This window comes from Eutrigla gurnardus (genome assembly GCF_963514095.1).
Source record: "Eutrigla gurnardus genome assembly, chromosome: 18".
NCBI classification, from domain to species: Eukaryota; Metazoa; Chordata; class Actinopteri; order Perciformes; family Triglidae; genus Eutrigla; species Eutrigla gurnardus.
In genome coordinates this window covers 14,780,941-14,787,011 of record NC_139929.1, presented here as the reverse complement: position 1 = coordinate 14,787,011, position 6,071 = coordinate 14,780,941, and the positions used below count along the sequence as shown (strand labels likewise).

General features: G+C 38.8%; 1 protein-coding gene across 2 annotated transcripts in view; it reads left to right on the top strand.

Annotated features, from left to right (window-relative positions):
- The first annotated feature begins 486 nt into the window (after nucleotides 1-486).
- wwp1 (WW domain containing E3 ubiquitin protein ligase 1) overlaps nucleotides 487-6,071 on the top strand; it is a 32,456-nt gene continuing 26,871 nt past the window's right edge. The window contains exons 1-2 of one of the 2 annotated variants that reach the window (XM_084033741.1): nucleotides 487-698; nucleotides 5,958-6,014. The gene's annotated coding sequence lies outside the window, so the exon portion shown is untranslated. Of the gene's footprint in view, nucleotides 718-5,957; nucleotides 6,015-6,071 lie in introns of both variants that reach the window. The other variant, XM_084033742.1, reaches the window with a different exon arrangement.

Sequence of the window (6,071 nt, the reverse complement as noted above, 5' to 3'; positions counted from 1 at the left end):
ACACATTTGAATATAAAACGTAGTTATTTCACAGCAAATGGGTATAAAAACAGAACTATAAACTTTCTTTTATCATCTTGTGACCCTCAGATTTTTATTGTGGTCCCTTTCTGTCTTAGACAGTAGCAGTGGGCAACTAACTAAAAACTAACAAAAAAATTACAATGTGTCCAATTTTAGAATTGAATAATAGGCTACAAATAAAGAAAAAAAAAATAGACACTCGAAATATTGATGCAGTAAAACAAAGTAATAATTCAGATAACAAAATATGAATGATGTGCTCCTTTTTTACTTTGATGAGTAGACTTAGACAAGAGAGTGTCTTGATGCGTGAACTGTATACAACTACGAGTATGAAATTAAATTAAATTTAAATTACACTTGTAGGTGATAAGCACATAAAAGTACTCACAGACTGGTCTAACCGTCCATATGATCGTTTGGGTGGCGAGGTTGTGCAATAACAACAGTATAGCCACGGTACTGACTCAGATCCCGTCCCGTGTTATTACACAGCAATATTTGGGGTGGCGCGCCTGTCGCCCGTGTGTTTTGCTGCTCGGGAGGCTTCTGCACAGAGATGGCAAGAGAACCGTAGCAGACTGGGGCCTATACGGTTGGGCATTTTACCGACAACCGTAACGTTAGAACCGCATAGACGCAGAGAGTAGGAAAGGAGCGGAACAACGGACAAGGTAAAACACAGCTGCGTGTGTAAGTTAAACCATCACGAAGGAGTATCTCGTCATGTCAAAAATTCTCTACAAGTCTGTCTTCCACACCCAAGCAAACTGTTTGGCCAGCGTTAGCTAGCAAAGCCGCTAAGTAACGTTATATTCGTGAGCAAACCGGCTAGCTAAGCTTGATAAAAGCTAAATTGGCTAAGTTTGTAACGTTAGCTTGCCGAACTAGCCATATCTGGTCAGCTGAAAGTTGTACAGCTAAAGATGAAACCAACACACTGGATATTTTAATAATTAGGATATCATATAACTAGTTAGACGTCACAACGGCTGTTAGAGAGATAGTCAGCTGGTGGTAAGCTAGTAAGTCAAACATATAACACTAAAACGGGTATTTCTCTCTGTGGCTAGCTGAGCTAGCTCTAGTTTATTGGTAGCTAGCTAGCTGACTAGCTTTCGTTGCAGAGTAGTGCTAGTGGCTACGACGTGTAGCCAGGCTTATCTGACAGATACGGCTATGTGATATGTCTGATGTACGTATAACATTACCCAACTTCGTCTCCGATTCAGTAGCTTACTATCTGAAGGGCAATAGTTGCCAATTCAGTTGCTCTTACTTTGCGAGCTAGCGTTAACGTTAGCATGTTAGTAGATTATCAAAAGTTAGCCAATGTTCGTTAAACATATTAGAGTTAGCGTGTGACGATCAGTGTTTGAGATATCAACATTATGGTTTTATGATAGTTTAAACGTAAGAGCTCCCTGCTGATGTATTATTCAGTAACTCATGGTCTTGTTTACTGAACTTTGTTATCTGAAAGGAAAACGAAACATTGATTACCTCTCATTTTTAAATGTGTTGACATCTGCTGTCTTTCAGGCATTTATTTGGTTTGGCACAATACCTGACTTAAGACACAGGTAAACATAGACCTGACATGAGGCACACTGCTATTTAAGACAACAATGTATCGGTAGCACCACTTCTATGAAAACAAGAACAAGTTACACACTGTAACAGTCCATGACTGGCAAAGTCAGCAATTTGAGCACAATGTGCTATAGGCCTAACGTGAACTTGGGCTCAGCTAATACCTAATGGGATTCCCTATCAATAAAAATTAGGCACAGTCCCTTTCTGTGGACAGGCTCTTTCTCAAAGAGAAATGGTCAAACGTGACTTATATGTTTCAGCCGGTGATTTTCTTTGCCTTTACTATTGTTTTCATAATCATTAGTGGGTGTCCCACTGCCTTTCAAATATTAACTGTGGTTTCACAGCTCAGGCTGTCTCATAATGTTTATTAGTGCCACAATGGAAGGGAATTACTTACAGGAAGCTGTCACTTGAGCTGCAACTTTTGCTGTCTGGCTCTGAAATATAGTTGTTTGTGTTTTTTCTCAGTCTGTCGCTCTCTCTCTCTCTCCCTCCCTCTCTCTCTCTCTCTCTCTCACTCACACATTGACCTTTTGAAAAGCAAAAAAGCAGCTGTGGGGCAAGGAGGAGTTGTAGCCTGCTGACACTGTTTGAAGTGAGTGTGTAATGCCAACATAAAGAAAAGCTGTTAGAATTGAACAGCTCCCGGTTAAAGATTTAGACATCCTTTACTGTATGTATGGGAACTGGAAGCACAATTCTTGTCTCGCTACCGAGGATAGCCTATGTAGTTATCACACATTTGGTGTTTCCCATTGTCAGTAAACTGCTGCAGTGAAACTTTATGTTGTCTTATTGAACCGATCCAAGCCTGTGATTCTGTTCATGTAAGGGAACACCCCCCTGACATCATGTCAGATATATTCCAGTGCAGGCAGGCAGCTCTAATACTGTGTATGTGGGCCTAAGCGTCTATTTTTGGTGCATTGTTTAATTTATTCGTGGTTATGAAATAACTAAATAACTTTTTTAATGAATCATTTTTTTAAATGCTCGCTTGCACTTCAGCTCATAAAAATTGTCTTAACCGCATGTTTCTTGCGAGTGCCCGATTGCTACTGTGCACATGCAACACTCAACAGAGAAGAGAAGGAAGCAAAATTGCTCAAGTTATTTCATTTATAGAACATGTATTCAAAAACAACAAATAAATAAATAAGATTCCTTAGCACTTCCATTTCAGCTCCAGAAAAACTATGTGTTTAATTAGTTTTTAGTTGCTAGATATACCAGCCCAATGCAGCGTTTTAATTTCCCAGAACAAGCGGCTAAGCCTTATTGTGGAGCCCTGCGGACTGGAGCTAGATTGACCGATGTGGGTGCCGAAATGAAAATTGTCACAACCATCTTCCCTCTAAATGTTTGCATGTCCTGACAATATTCGTGCTTACCAATTGAAGGTAGATTTTTGACAAGGCGTCTTTAATATCGCTTTAGCAACACCCCAGGCACGAAAACGAAAAATATAAAATGGCTTTGGAGAGTAGCCACTGAACGGAAGGCGTATTGCACAACCAGCATAAAAGAGATTGACCAATATATATGGGAGGAGTCTGCAAGCCCCAGCAATTTAAGAGAGAAAAGGAGAAATGGAGTGATTGATGAGATAGGAGAGATTAAAGAGAAGAAAAAAACGATGGTAAAGGACATTCAGATTCTCAATAATTCAGTTAATTCTGCATCATAATGCAGAGAAGGCTGACGAACTTGAGGAATTCAGAGCAAAGCAAATAGACTTTGATGGGCCAAACAACAGAAGGTGGTCGATATGGAGGAAGACCTGTTTGATTTTAACCATAACAACCGAAAAAAAGACATGACATACAAGAGATGATTTCCTTACACTCTGGCACTCTACTGACTGAGCTTTGCGCTCACATTTTAAAGCACTATGTCCATCTAGTTTTAATGATTTGTGCTGAAGTTTATTGTCTTATTGCATTTTGATCAGGTTGTAGGTGGGGCTGAGGCTTTCAAATATCAGCTGATTGGCCACTGATCGTTATCAGCTGATATTTGTTTTAAATAGTTTAATTGGTGGTTTGTATGAAGGCTGATCTGAAGAGCCGATCAGATGACGCATTGATTCTGAATCGAAGCTTTGTCTGCTTTCATGCCACGGAGCTCGCAGCCACAGAGTATGCTGTCTGAATACATCTTTTGGTTAAAATATATACCATTAATTAATTTATGGACTAACATGTGCAACCAGTCAAAACATGTTCTCAGTGGTTAACTGATTTAACGGTTCACATCCCTCATCATAACTTACAACCAAAGTTAATACAAGCCGGCTGACTGTACCTATATCTCTCACATGCACTTACATGCAGACACAAACATACATACACACAAGTATCAGTTGCCTCTCACCCTTCACTCTGTCAGTCAGTCAGTAACAGAAACAGGATCTCAGTCAGATATACAGCTGCTAGAATTATTTTCTCTGTGGCGGGTTGTGTTGGAGTAAATACCCTTGTTCCACGGCCAGTAGCACACTATCACGTTCAGTCAGTTGTAAGACACAAAGTCAAGTAGGATTTTTCTCCTTGTGAATTGTATTTGTTCCCCCCTCATGCTTCCTAAGTCCTTATGTCATTGGGCCATTGACTTAAGCCCTGGTAAGCCTGTGCATTTAAACATTGGTGGGAGGAGGGACGACGACACAAGCTGTCATACTACACTGCAACTTACTTACTTACTTATTGTCTAACGAGGGATGAAGATAATAATCTTTCTTCAAGGATTTACCTTTCACTTACCGGGACAACACCAAAATGACACACACCTTCTACACACAAGAAATACTGCAATCCATCTGTAAATAACTAATGATAATTACTGGTTGTGTAAAAGGAATAAAGTGAGATTACCATTCCTTATTTCATGGGACATTTGGGGTTGTTAGCAGTTATGCATATTCGTTTTATAGAAATCAAATATAACATAATTAGATCTTAGATATTACATTTAGATCTTCAAAATAAACATAAGGTGTAAATAAAAGTTACCAACTTACTCAGTGTTGTTCGACACCTGATTACCTGAATTTACAATATTGATAAGCTCCTGGTGCTGAGACCTTTTTTTATATAGTCATGTTGTCTTCATATTGTTGTCTTGTTTTTTCTTGTTTGGTGCTGTCCACGAGGCTAGCATGCACATGGTGATCTGGATTCTGTTATTGTCACTGCTGACAAAGTTATTAGACTCAGATAGAATTCCCCAATGAAGCTATATTCAGTGTTGATTTGAAGTGGTGTTGAGATCAGTTGTAATTACATAGAAAGTGATGAAGATATGTCCTTACTGTAATCGGTAAGCATAGATGAGTCAACATTTTTGTTGATGATTAAATTGATCTTTCTAGTTTAAATCCGACAAAGCATTTGTACTCAAATGATCACGTATTTCAGTGCCGTCTTTAGTAGGCAGGATAATATGTTCATTTAATATTTCAGGCCTCCAGACTATAGTTGTGTGATCGTCTCCTTACTCTACTATTTTCATACAACACGGGATATCAAAGGGTCATCTCACGCTAAGTCACCTAGGAGTCCCCAGTTCACCCCCTATGATTTTGCTGGAAAATAAAATATTAAATGTAGTGTTTGTACCCACCATGCAACATAAGCTTTCAATTCCTTATAGTTTCAGAAATACAGACCTTGTTTGACTGCAAAGAAGCCATGTGCGAAAAATGCAATTTATTCAAACTTCCAGAACTTATAATTTTGTAATGGATTGATTTAGGAAGTTAACATTCTTCAGGCGTTCTCATACCAGAATCTGGAAATGTGTATGCAAGTAGATATATATTTGCAATATCACTTTGCTAGAGAGTTCCATTTCAGATTTATAAGCCCCTGAATATGAAAAAGGTGAATATTTCTAAAAATATTCTTTGTACATCAAAAGATATTTAAATATATAGCGATGGGCGTTCGTTAAAATAATTGATCAGTAGATACTTATCCCCTAGCCACATGGTCAACTCATGGGACAACAATGGCCCATTTTAGAGCCCTCGGAGGAAAGGTCTTAATATGTTAAATATTTTATAATTCATCACCTAACTGTGTTATCCTGGCAAAAATATACATGTTTATAGTTGATAATCCTATCATCTGTGTTATGAGGAAACATTGGCGTCAAATGACCCTAAAGGTTTTCACAAATCGTCATGTTTTTCTCCATGCTGGGGAACACATTGCCGCTATATTTGACAAGATATATACTTCCAAAGTAATACACTGGTGTCTTAATCAGTGGTCATAATTTGAACTGCCGCACCAGCTGTGCTGAGCCTAAAAATGAGCTCCTTTCTGTTTCAGAGGAACCATGGGACACAGTGTGGGCTGAACCAGAAGATCTAGCAGCACACACCAATAGTGAGTATACATTGGGTTTCCAGAATACTGTCCATGCTGAACTGTAATATGGGAAAT